This window comes from Physeter macrocephalus, chromosome 7, assembly GCF_002837175.3.
Source record: "Physeter macrocephalus isolate SW-GA chromosome 7, ASM283717v5, whole genome shotgun sequence".
NCBI lineage: Eukaryota > Metazoa > Chordata > Mammalia > Artiodactyla > Physeteridae > Physeter > Physeter macrocephalus.
Window position 1 is genome coordinate 11,042,197 of NC_041220.1, and position 13,564 is coordinate 11,055,760.

Below are 13,564 nucleotides of genomic sequence, written 5' to 3' on the forward strand. Positions count from 1 at the left end.
GCGGCCTAGCCGGGAGGTGGCTCTCTCGTCCCCCACTCAGTCGCACGCCGCGCACTCACACACTTGGAAGCGCCTCCCCACGTCCCTCCCTTGCCCTCCTCTTGCTCCGCTCTTCCCTCTCTCACCACGAACAGTCGCCGACCGACTGCCAATCCGCCTCTCGCCCTCTCCCTCTCTCCACAACATGACTGCCTGGGAAGCGGTGGCTCAGGCAGAGCAGCTCTGCTGGCGCAGGCAGGAGGAGCAGGAGGATTATTAAATAACGCAGCTCGACTCTGTGCAACTGGGAGTGGAGAGAAGGAGCCCAACGGCCAAGGAGGGGAGGGAGGGCAGAGGAGGGGGACCAGGAAAGACAACCCCCGTGCTCCGAAGACAGAAATCCCCGCGTGCCCGGGAGAAGCCTAACAAGCGCCGCGGAGCCCTCCAGGTAGTAACGCCCCCGGTGCCCCCGCGCCCGGAGGGTCGCGCTTCGCGTCGCCGCGACACTGGCGCTGGCCTCCGGCGGACGCGGGAGGACCGCCCGGCGGCTGGCCGCGCCGTTCCCGGGCCGCCCCGGAGCAGCCCGCGCGCAGGCCGGGGGCGCCGGCCGTGGGCCCGGCGTGCGCGGCGCGGAGACCTGGCCTCGCGGGCGGGGTGGGAGGGAGGCGGACGGGCTCCCTTCTCCGCCGCCGCGCGACTCCCCGCGTGCTGCGTGGCCTTTTCCTCCGCGCTCTTGAGCGCTCGGCTCCCCGCGGCCGCGGCCGCCACTCCGGGGCTATGCGGAGCGCGGCCGGCCGAGAAGGCAAGAGTTGGCGCAGGCTGGTGGCCGCTCCCCTCCCTCGCCGCTCGCTTCCCGCAGGTAGGGGCGCCCGGGCAGCGCTGACGCCGGGGGCTGCGGGCGCCCGGGCGGGGGCGGCGGGGGGGGGAGGGGCAAGAGGAAGAAGGGGGCGGGGAGCCGCAGTGCCCGAGCCTGGACGTCCTCTTTCCTGCACCCGCTCGTCCTCCGGCGCTGGCTTCCTGGGTTGGGGGCCAGACGCTCCCCAGTGGCGGCAGGAGCAGCAGCGACTTAGCGTGAACAAATTGCTTTGTGGTGGCGTGTCAAGGGCTTCAGGGACGGGTGTGTGTGTGTGTGTGTGTGTGTTTTCGCGCTCCTGACTAATCAAAGCGGTTCCCCGGGAAAGGAAATCAGTCCCGATCTGAAACCGCAGGTGTCCCCTTGCTCCGCCTCCCGCCACCTTTTGGCGTGTGTCCCACGACTCGTACAGGCAGTGCCATCAAGGGCAGGTGTGCGAGATGGGGTGACGGAGGGATTTGTGAATGGTGCTGCTCTGCGCGTGGAGGCTGAGTCTTGCTGATGTAGAGGAGGAGGTATCCAGAGTGAGAAGAAAGGCTATTTATGGCAAAGAGTTGTGAAATCTCTGCGGGTTTCCTTCCGTGGTTCCTGGGCTTCTCTCTCGCCCTCTGTCCTTCTCTCTCTCTCTCTCTGTTCCTCTCTCCCATCTCTCCCCTTTTCTTTCTCAGAATTAGAAGCAATTCTGCTTTCCATTTCCCCTCCCCACCGTGGGACATTGAATATGAGGTGAAGGAAGTCAGAAAATCACTTGTCATTTTACAGGTAGAAAAAAAATGCTTCTTAGAAGTTACGGATCTCTTGCCCTTTAATGTTTGTATGTACTTATTCTCCACTCCTCCTACCTCTTCAGGCCACCGATAACAACACCTACAGACAGAAAGTACCTACTTGGTTTCAACAGCTTTCATTTCTCATATCTTTACAGTTGGATACCTTCCCAGTGATATGTAACACATATCCTCAATTTCTATCCCTAAAAAAGGCTATTAAAAGTAATGCGCACACATTTTACCATAAAGCTGGTTTTATTAAAAGCCTTGGGGAAGAAAGAGAAGCAGACACCTAGTGAGTTTATATCGATTATTACTGATGAAAATTACAACTAGCTATTAAGAAAAGACCTAAAATACTATTAATATATTAATCTAGTCTACAACATAATTAACTTGTTTCGGTTTCTTTTTTTCTTTGCTTTATGACAGGCAAAAATTCCAAAGACATGACTTGAAGCTTGGAATGCTTTAGGACAGTGTCTGCCAACTATGCTGTAGCAACTTTGTTCGTTCTTAAAAGTAGCAACCTGTGTTTTCATAGAACCGATGACAGGGTTGTGACGGAGATAGTAGGACAGTGTCCTTATTATTTTAAATTGGGATGTCTTTAAGCACCTGCCAAATACAATGTTTTTAAAGCACTGAACTTCCATATTGCAACCACCGGTTCAGTAATTTCACGGAGAAGAAAGAGAAGTAGACTGACCAACTTACTGTCAGAGTGAGTCGTCTTCATTTGGTATTAATTAAGGAGCTCCTTATTTTGATCGAAACATGCCAACTGTTATTTTTTTCCAATGCGAGAGTAGCTTTCCTTAACAGTCCTGTTTATTTGGAAGACAAAGCAGTGTTAAGGATTTGTTATTTTGATTTGGTTAGATTTATGTTGGTTTAAAATACATATTTAGCATTGGAGCATGTGCAGTTTTTATATATCACATTAAAACTTGAACTGAGCGCCGCACTCTCAGGGCTGTTACCTTCACTTTCCTGAATCATTGGAATGTAGAAGTAATGGGGAATTTTAAAATGTGCTTGATGAATTATATTATTGCAATCATTAAAAGTCACATTTATGAATACTTCTTTGACACCATCAGAGAATCAGCAACTCTTTATTATTTTAATGATGAATTTTTTTACTGTAGAATGTTTATTTATATCAAACTTGTGAAGTAGAAAATGAAAAAATATTATATTTTATAGATATTGAACTCCTTATTACATTTTATCACACACTGTTCATAATAAAGGGCCTGTCATGTGCAAGATACTATCTAGGTACTGTGGCGGAACATAAGACTTCCTTGCTTCCTGCCCTTTGGGAGCTTACTCTCCAGTTGGGGCAAATCTGATGCGCATGGTTGAACAGAGTTAACAACCCTTGACAGTAAGAGGTTGCAAGTCTAATGAAGACTGCAGGAGTTCAGAGCATGACGATAACACTTCATACTGGATTTTGTCTGAAAAGACTTCTGGGGTAGGTAAGACTTGCTTGGTTTCGATCTTAAAGGTTAAATAGTATTAGTGGCTTGTGGATGAGAATATAAGGTATGAGATATAAGTCTCCTGGAATTGTAGAACAGAACAAAAGGTATAAGAAAGATAAGTTTGTTTTGAAATAGATTTTGATATTGCAAAGTGGTTGAATTTGTTGTGCAAAGTGCAGGTGAGTCTGTTTTTGATGAACAACATTCTGTACGCTGCATTCTTGGAATTGTCAATATTTCTGTACCTAAGGAGACAAATTTTTGAATTTATCTTGCCTTTTAATGAAAAACGTGCTTTATATGCATTTATAGAGAATAATTACTCTAAATATTTAAATATACCACATCACACTAAAGTATTGCACTTTGTATTAATAACAAGATGGCATGTACATGAAGTGAGGTGTTTGAGTTACATCCTTAGCCAACCCTCCTTAGATTTGCTCTAAAGGAAAGAGTATGAGGTATGGAAAAGAACAACTGTATTCATAGTGAGCAGTCTTATTGAATGCTTAATATTTTATTCATATAAAATGTGTAGCTCATTAATATATTTTCTATAATATTTTAATTTTAAAGTTATTAGAATGCATCTGCATAATAGTTAATCTATCCTTACATTATTTTCCATGAATATATAGCTATGATGTAGGGCCTATGGGGAACAATTTTAGAATTGTAGTGACAGTTTTAAAGATGTTTTAGTTGTCTTCTGGTAAATAGATTGTATTACTAATAAGAGTATGCTCTTATTAGTCTCTGAGCATTTTGAACTTAGTTATTTGCTCTTTGTATATATATTTGTTTATATATATATATAAAAGCAAACACAAAACTGTTTAAAATGCATTTCACCGTTTTAAGACCACAAGGGGAAAGATCTGAATTGACATTGAGCCTGTCTATTCAGTATGACACCTGAGAAGTATGTTATGGTGACAATAAGGAAATAGTACAAATATTAGATATCACTTTCAATAAATAACAGAGTAGAATTACTTTCAGATTAGTTGAATTAAAAGATTTGCATATATATTTTGTCAACAGTGAATAGATAAGTGTTATTACAGAAGTGAAAATCCTATTGAATCACCTATTTCATATTCATGCAGGAATGGGATGATTTCCAATGTAGTCAAAGTACAGACCAGTGTATCTGTTAATTGGTCTCTTTTGAGTTTGGTTTTGGACTATATGTCACAGGTGTATCACTTTGATAATCTCTCCTACTGTATGACTGACAGCTCCTGCATGATTTCCTTACTGGATAGTGACAAAATCTATTTGCTTTATATTGAGGACGTACGCGTCAATCAGCAATATTATTTTCACTACACGAGAGTGTCAGTTAACAATAAAACATGAAGTCTGCGGTGGGAGAAGCGGTGAGAAAAGATGAGGAGATTGATGAAAGACACTAACAAAAGAAACATACTTCAATATGTAGCTTAAACTAAATATAAAAATGTAAAGCTGACCAGTCTAAGCTGCAGTTGATACAGTACCAGCATATCGCTATCAGTTCTCACTTTAAAATGACTGTATTTCATTTTAAGCTGTTTTCATATGTGGGCTAAACAAAATGGCAAAAAAAAAAGTGGTGGTTGAAAATGTTTACTAGGGTCTGTGGTATTACAATAAAAAAACCCATTTCTGCTTAGGTCTTTGACAGATAAAGTTTGTCGTTTGACCAGATTCCTGGCCCTATATTTAGATTAACTTAAACTGTACTTTTTCGTTTTGTGTTATTTACACTGCACTAAAAATTTTGAAATTTTTTTATTTTTTTTTTTTTGCGGTACGCGGGCCTCTCACTGCTGTGGGGACCGGGGCACGAACCCGCGTCCCCTGCATCGGCAGGCGGACGCGCAACCACCGCGCCACCAGGGAAGCCCCTGAAATTTTAATTAAACTTATTAAAATATTTGAACACTGTAACTGTGTTCTGATACTAAATAAAATCTAAATGTCATTTATAAGGACACATTTTTATTACCTAATGGCAAATTCTTAACCTACAGCAGTAGTTCTCAAAATGTGGTTCCCTGATCAGTAGCACCAGAGAACTCATTAAAATCAATTCCATTGAGTGACTGAATCAGAAACTGCGCTGGCGTCCCCTACATGATTCTCACACACTCTAAAGTTTGAGAACCACTGACCTAGAATATTTTATAGTGAAACTTGAAGACTGTGTTTTCTAACTATTTTGTATCTAAATACTTTCCTCAACTGGTAGAGATAACTAAGCTTTAACTATTTAGACCTAGAAAATATTACATTCTCCATCAGAAGAGTTACATCTTAATTAAAAACAAAAACAAAAATGACTCTAATTCCTATGCACATATTTGTTGTTGAGTGGGGAAGCAATACGTAAGTGTGGAATTCAACTGCTCAGTAATGACCTCAGACTGACCTTATTGGTAGTCATTTATAAGGCAAAAAATATGCACAGTGTACAAAGGTTGATCATTTTTTGTTTAGTTTTGTTGCCTCATGTGATATTTTTCGTCTTGGCATTTATAATCATCTCTGTGTAAGACTACCGTTATTTTAGTTGCTCAACAATAGCTTCACCAGTGTGGAATGTTCTCTCAAATGTTCTTACTACTAAAATAAATTTTAGACCACATCTGTACATCCTTCAAGATTAAAGATAATGTGTTCAAATCCTGTATCTCTCTTAGTATCCTTCTCCCTCACTCCCCCCCCACTCCCCCCACCCCTGCCTTTCAGATATGAGCTCAATCATCCCTTCCCTAAGGAAACCTTCCTTGGCCTCCTTTGCTACATTAGTTGCCCTATTATATATTGTTTTAGTTGCATGTTCTTCTACCTTGTGGTACTCATTGCAGTTTAATTTTATGTGTATTTGTGTGATTGGTTCAGAATCATCAGGATTTAACGGTGGCCAACACATAAATAAATATTGGTTGAATAACTGTCTGCCTTCATTCTAAGGGTATTTTATGTTTTTCCAAAGACTGATGCTTTAAAAAATATTTTAAAATAAAGGGAGTCCTAGAATATATGTAAACACGGGCGTTCTTTTCCTTTATTTTTTGCAAATGTTGAGATGTTTATTAACAACAGCAGCAATGGCTGTAATGTGCTGAACATGTCTTCCATGTTAAGCACTTTATATACGTTATGCCATCCAATTCTCCTAACATTATAAAGTTTTGTGCGTATTTTAGAGATGAGGAAACCGACATTCTGTTCTGTGCTCTGCCAAAGCTACCGACACCAAACATTGATTTTTTTTTTTTTTTACAATGATGAAGAAATTATGAAACCAGTGGACAGAAAACGTGAAGGAGCGTATTTTCTTCTTATTCCTGATTTGACTCAGGGCCCAGCAATATCTGTGCATTACTCACCGTGTTGCCACTATCTTCAGCAGTGCTGTTGTTGCTTTTTGGGTGATTGGAAGAAGTGATGGAGGACTTGTAAGGGTGATGCTCCTGTCTTCTTATTGTTCTTTTCAGTACTGATACTTTTTACCCTCAGTGGCACTCAATCACAATTCTTTTACCCCAGCTGGTCAGAATCTCCCAACTTATTAGTGGAAATTTAAGATGTAACCAAGTACAATTTTAAGAATTAGTGCCTTTATGCAGAGACTATTAAGATATTAGATATTCTTCATATTTGGAGATATGCAGCTTATCTTCTGGAAAAGTTCACACAGAGCTTTGAGGACCTTGCTCAAGCAAAGTTGACTTTAGGTGCAGTCTATTAATTCAGCTGTCTCCCATGAGAAGGAAATAATTGCATGATCGTATCAGTTTAGTTTCTTTTGGCTTTTAATCTTCAACTTATTTATTTAAATGTGGGTTTAGTCAATGTTCAAATGTTTGAAGCAAAGGGCATATTTAAAAATATTTAAATATTCTAACTCTGTAGAAGTCCATGGACAGTTAAATTTGGTTATTCTGAAGCCCTCTACTAGACTAACGGACAAAGTTATATATTTCATAATGGGTTTAAATCAGTCAATAACATGAATAAAAGTAGATGCCTAATATCAAGAGGAAAAACATTGGTGTTTCACTGAGTGTGTCTCTTAGGTGAGAGATTTTGTAGATTTTGTCAGAATCTGTTCTCTGTTGCTGGTATCATTTAATCATTAACTGGAACCTTAGCCATGCCCCTGATTTAGGACCAATCCTTCTGTGTAGCGGAAGATTGACTGGCTTCTCGCCCAACGCGTTGGGATTTAACATCAAGCCACCCTTGCTGTCCAGCTCTAATGTTTTAATGTGTTTACAGTAATGCCTCCTTCTTATAACCGAAACTGATTTCTCACCTAATGTTTTCCCCTGCATCTTGATAACTTACTCGATATCACCATTTCTCATAGCATTTGAGCAAGGCCTTTCTTTTCTTCTGACAGAGCCTTCTTTATTTCTTTAAGGACCTGGATCATGCTTCTAAACCACCTCACTTCCTGAGCCCTTTCCTCTGCCAGCAGATTCCGCCCCGGCTGCCCCTAGTAATTACTTTCCTGGCTCTCATTTCCAGCTCTTAGAGGTGTGCTTCATTTCCAGGGCTCACTCTGGGCCATCCATGATGCCACACACTTATGGCATATTGCCCCACCCCCAGATACACAGGTTGGTTGGACTTTTTGGAAGTACTTACAGCTGGGGTTGTATAGTGCTTTTCAGACTACAGGGCATGTCTAGTTCCAGCTTCTGACCATCACCAGACTGCCTCATTTTGCTACATGTTATCTGCCCTCATCTAGCTGTGTCCCACTGTAGAGCTACCTCATTCATCATCATTGACGGCAAACATTTTGTAAATGCTTATTATGAATAAGTCAGTGTTTCAAGAAGAGTGTACCCCCTTTGGTTCCTATGGTTCCTTAACAGCTTAATCCACATAAATGGAATACAGATTCTTCCATGTCTTGTTTGATTCTTTAGTGTTTGCCTGTTTCTCTTATTCTAAGTCAGTTGTTTATTTCAAGATGATCTGGCTCTTCTCCATTCTCTTGTGTAACCTTATTTGAATATGATATGTTTGGAATGTCAAACAGCTGAAGAAACATACTTCAGACTGTGATGCCTTCTCTGATTTTCCCCATTTGTTAATGAAACCTAGTGGTATTCCTTTGTTCAGGACGTGTTTGTTAAGCCAGGTGTATTACCTTAATTCAACTTTTCTGGGAGTCTTAGTGATACACCTTCCTCATCAACCAAATTCAGACTGGCATGTCATATTTCTTATGTATCTGTTCACTGCAATGAACTCTTTCCCGGAAAGTTAAATACTGTGATTCTGTTAGTGAGTTGTTACTGTTATGTGTTTGGCTTTTTTGTTTTTTTGTTTGGTTTTGGCAGTAGCAGCAAATGATACAACATAAACCGATGTAAGGTTTACAGATAAAATCAAAACAAGTGTAAAAACATGACAGAAATAAATGCAGATGTAGGCTTTGACACTCTAGGCAATTCTTCCTCAAGTATTTTTGTTTGATTGTTTTTTGTTATTCATAGGTATACAGATTACCAGAACATTAAGTCATTAAGTCAGAATATATGAAATGTGTTTAGTGAGTACTCTATTCTAAGATACAGTATTCTTTAGGACATCCAGGAAAAGCTTGAAAGGGAAAAGACATCAGATGAGAAGGTTAAGAAAAGGAAAAACATACCTCTAAACCATACCTCTAAACAAAACTCAAATTCCGTATTAGAAATGCAGACTAAGAGTAACTTATTTCAGGTAAAATTTCAAAATATCTTATTGATAACAAAACCAATGGGTCTGTACACCAGGATTCCTAAATTTTCAAAGGAATGTACCTACTGGGCAGATAGCTCAAGAATAGTTATTTGACTTTGTTTTCAATTCTTAATACTATATTCATGTGTAAACAGACCCAAGAAAACTAAACGTATTCACTAATAAGTGAGTTACCTAAAAGAGTGCACCTCTTATAGCCGTAATTTTTAAACATAAAGTATAGATTACTAAACGGCCATCAAAAAATCATTACAGATTTGTACACAGCAAACGTATAAACTTATAGCAACATTATGGTTAAAATTAACTTTGAGGGATAGTTCCTACAGTGTACCTCAAGACGTAAATATGGAGGTATTGGGAGATATCTTCTTCAACAACACCAGTCAACCTCTTGAAAGAATGAAGGGCCCTGGGAGGGTCTAAGCTGATCAGAGGTAGAGTATAATATGAAGCATCCCAGGGGGAAATTGTGACGGTGCCAGGTCCAAGTGCTGCTCAAAACACTGAAGGGATAAAGACACTATAGCATTAACTATCCAGTGAAAAGTAGGAAGGAGTTGCCTCCCAGGATATTTCTGAGGAGCATCAGGTTCGTTGGATGGTGACACACAAAACGTAGCCCCATAAGTCTAATGCAGGAAATGATTGGATGATGTATCTTCAAAGCCAAAGAGTTTTAATTTGAATATAGGATAGATTGGTGAATTTGAAGTTCTGGAGATCCTTCAGCCCCCTTTCAATCTGCTAGACCTCAGTCTCTCCAGTCACCTTTAAGGCAAGGGAGCTATCCAGGGTACTAGACTCTTGCCAAAATCCTCTCTTGCAAAACTGTGCAAAATACTTTGTTGTTTTTTTTTTTTGCTAATCATAGAGCCTGACATTGCAGATGCTGCATCATTCACTTGGAATGACTAACCTTCTATCATTTGGCTTATTCGAGTGGGTCCTTCAAGGCTCAATTCAAATGTAAAATTCAAGGATGCTTACCTCAACCCTATGTAAGAAGCCTATTCTGAGTGTCAGTCACAGCCTGTGTATATATCATTAGCAAATCTCCATTTAAAGTATCATAATTCACTGCTTGCTTGTGCTTCATGCCCACTGGATTGTGAACTTAATGAGGGCAGGTGTTTTGTGCTTTATTCTCTTTTTCAAACAGCTCATCTAACTCTGTGATGTGAAGATGCTCAGTAATTGGTAAATGAATGAATACTGCTTAAGAGTGACTTGAATATTGTGCATCTTATGTGAACTATTCCCAGTGCTAATCACATCTAGGCTCACTTTGAATGCTGCCCTCCATGGCTTTTTCATGGACTGAAAATGTGTTCTTAACTTGGAACCAAGTAACCTAAAATGGCCAAAAGTCTTGAAAAAATGAAAGGAATGGAGGAACTATGGCATACATACCATGGGCGTTAGGGGATAGCAAGGTTTAAGGAAAGTAGCATAGGCTGATAGGGAGATTGGGGGCCAAAGGACTGTCTGGTTTGTCATGTCCTCAAACAAGCATCCTGAACATCCACTCCATATTCATTTTCTAAGGCATCTGGAACTTGGGATCTCCTCTCAGTTCCTATAGCCCAGATACACATTTTGAAATGTTTGCAAATCTTAGGCCATGTGAGGCTGGTAGGATTCTTTGAGGAAACAAATATTATTAGTACCTGCGTATATATTGATTAATGAAACATATGGTTTCTGTCCTCCTGAAGCTTACAATCTAGTTCCCAATTGCAAGTGCCCACATTATCCATGGTACTTGGTGAGAATGGAACTTGGTAGACTTTTCTCTGTCTTCTTATAGCCACATTACTGACTTCCTGGACTGCCATAAAAGTAAGTGTGCTTGTTTGCAGTACTCCACCCTCACACATACCATTGTTCTGAATCTTCAGTGTGGCAATAAGTGGCAATGTCATCATAGTAAAACTCTTTTGTTTACATGGAAGTCATCCTGTCACTGGTGTGGTGTTGACTTATCACTTTTACATGATGTAGGTAAATTGTGTACCTGTCTATATGTTCCCTTATTGGGACAGTGCAAGAATAGTTTAGGTACCACAGTTTTCCTTTTGGTCAGAAATTCCCTGTATTTCAAGTGCATGAACCATAGAAAATGGTTGTGGGCCCTTTTCCTGGGGGATATTTTCACTTTATAGTTCTGCTTTTCACGTTTTTGAAGTATAACTACTATCTATCCTGTACATCATGCTGTTTCTCTTTCCTGTTTTGATTTTTTTCTTTTACCTATTGCCAGCAGGAATGTTTCAATTATGAAGCATAAAAAGAAAAGCTGTATTTTTTAGTGATTTTTATCCCTTGGGAAAGCTAGTTATATAACTCAGAGAAAAATATGGAGTCAGAATAACTTAGATGTAAAAGAAAGAATTTTAAAAAGTGCTAAAAAATGAATAAAGCAAAAGTTTTGTATAACCATCTTAAATAGACTCAGAGTTTGGAAAACTAATAATTTTTTTACTAAGTATTTAGAATTATACCAAATAATATCATCATTAATTTTAGAGATTAAAAATTGCTAGTCATTTTCTTTTTTTTTGAATTTTATTTATTTTTTTATACAGCAGGTTCTTATGTTGTCCATTTTATACATATTAGTGTATATATGTCAATCCCAATCTCCCAATTGCTAGTCATTTTCTAATAATACTAGAGATGAAACACTCGTATAAAAACTATGGTTTGGTTGCAGCAATTTGCCTACTCACTATTATTATTTACCTTCAGTGCTCGCTGAAAAGTGCTTATGGACAGGAGTGCCAGATCCTGCTGTTCTTCAGCATATCGGACCAGGTGAAGAAACTGAAGCACAGAAGTTAAGTAACTTGACCAATATAGAAATCTATTAAATGAAGAACCAGGATTCAAACCAGAGGGCAGACAGCAGAAGTAAGAAGAACTACAGTCTTGCAGCCTGTGGAACAAAAACCACATTCACAGAAAGAGGAAACAAATATTATTAGTACCTGCGTATATATTGATTAATGAAACATATGGTTTCTGTCCTCCTGAAGCTTACAATCTAGTTCCCAATTGCAAGTGCCCACATTATCCATGGTACTTGGTGAGAATGGAACTTGGTAGACTTTTCTCTGTCTTCTTATAGCCACATTACTGACTTCCTGGACTGCCATAAAAGTAAGTGTGCTTGTTTGCAGTACTCCACCCTCACACATACCATTGTTCTGAATCTTCAGTGTGGCAATAAGTGGCAATGTCATCATAGTAAAACTCTTTTGTTTACATGGAAGTCATCCTGTCACTGGTGTGGTGTTGACTTATCACTTTTACATGATGTAGGTAAATTGTGTACCTGTCTATATGTTCCCTTATTGGGACAGTGCAAGAATAGTTTAGGTACCACAGTTTTCCTTTTGGTCAGAAATTCCCTGTATTTCAAGTGCATGAACCATAGAAAATGGTTGTGGGCCCTTTTCCTGGGGGATATTTTCACTTTATAGTTCTGCTTTTCACGTTTTTGAAGTATAACTACTATCTATCCTGTACATCATGCTGTTTCTCTTTCCTGTTTTGATTTTTTTCTTTTACCTATTGCCAGCAGGAATGTTTCAATTATGAAGCATAAAAAGAAAAGCTGTATTTTTTAGTGATTTTTATCCCTTGGGAAAGCTAGTTATATAACTCAGAGAAAAATATGGAGTCAGAATAACTTAGATGTAAAAGAAAGAATTTTAAAAAGTGCTAAAAAATGAATAAAGCAAAAGTTTTGTATAACCATCTTAAATAGACTCAGAGTTTGGAAAACTAATAATTTTTTTACTAAGTATTTAGAATTATACCAAATAATATCATCATTAATTTTAGAGATTAAAAATTGCTAGTCATTTTCTTTTTTTTTGAATTTTATTTATTTTTTTATACAGCAGGTTCTTATGTTGTCCATTTTATACATATTAGTGTATATATGTCAATCCCAATCTCCCAATTGCTAGTCATTTTCTAATAATACTAGAGATGAAACACTCGTATAAAAACTATGGTTTGGTTGCAGCAATTTGCCTACTCACTATTATTATTTACCTTCAGTGCTCGCTGAAAAGTGCTTATGGACAGGAGTGCCAGATCCTGCTGTTCTTCAGCATATCGGACCAGGTGAAGAAACTGAAGCACAGAAGTTAAGTAACTTGACCAATATAGAAATCTATTAAATGAAGAACCAGGATTCAAACCAGAGGGCAGACAGCAGAAGTAAGAAGAACTACAGTCTTGCAGCCTGTGGAACAAAAACCACATTCACAGAAAGATAGACAAGATGAAAAGGCATAGGGCTATGTACCAGATGAGGGAACAAGATAAACCCCCAGAAAAATAACTAAATGAAATGGAGATAGGCAATCTTCCAGAAAAAGAATTCGGAGTAATGATAGTGAAGATGATCCAGGACTTTGGAAAAAGGATGGAGGCAGGGCTTCCCTGGTGGCGCAGTGGTTGAGAATCCGCCTGCCGATGCAGGGGACACAGGTTCGTGCCCTGGTCCGGGAAGATCCCACATGCCGCGGAGCGGCTGGGCCCGTGAGCCATGGCCGTTGAGCCTGTGCATCCGGAGCCTGTGCACCACAACGGGAGAGGCCACAACAGTGGCCCACGTACCACCAAAGGAAAAAAAAAAAAGAATGGAGGCAAAGATCGAGAAGACGCAAGAAATGTTTAACAAAGATCTAGAAGAA

General features: G+C 39.8%; 1 protein-coding gene across 19 annotated transcripts in view; it reads left to right on the top strand.

Moving 5' to 3' along the window:
- The window catches only part of CCSER1 (coiled-coil serine rich protein 1), a 1,341,341-nt gene continuing 1,327,777 nt past the window's right edge, over window positions 1-13,564 (top strand). For all 19 annotated transcript variants that reach the window (XR_008617752.1, XM_055085805.1, XM_055085806.1 and 16 more), the window contains exon 1: window positions 1-427. The gene's annotated coding sequence lies outside the window, so the exon portion shown is untranslated. The remainder of the gene's footprint in view (window positions 428-13,564) is intronic.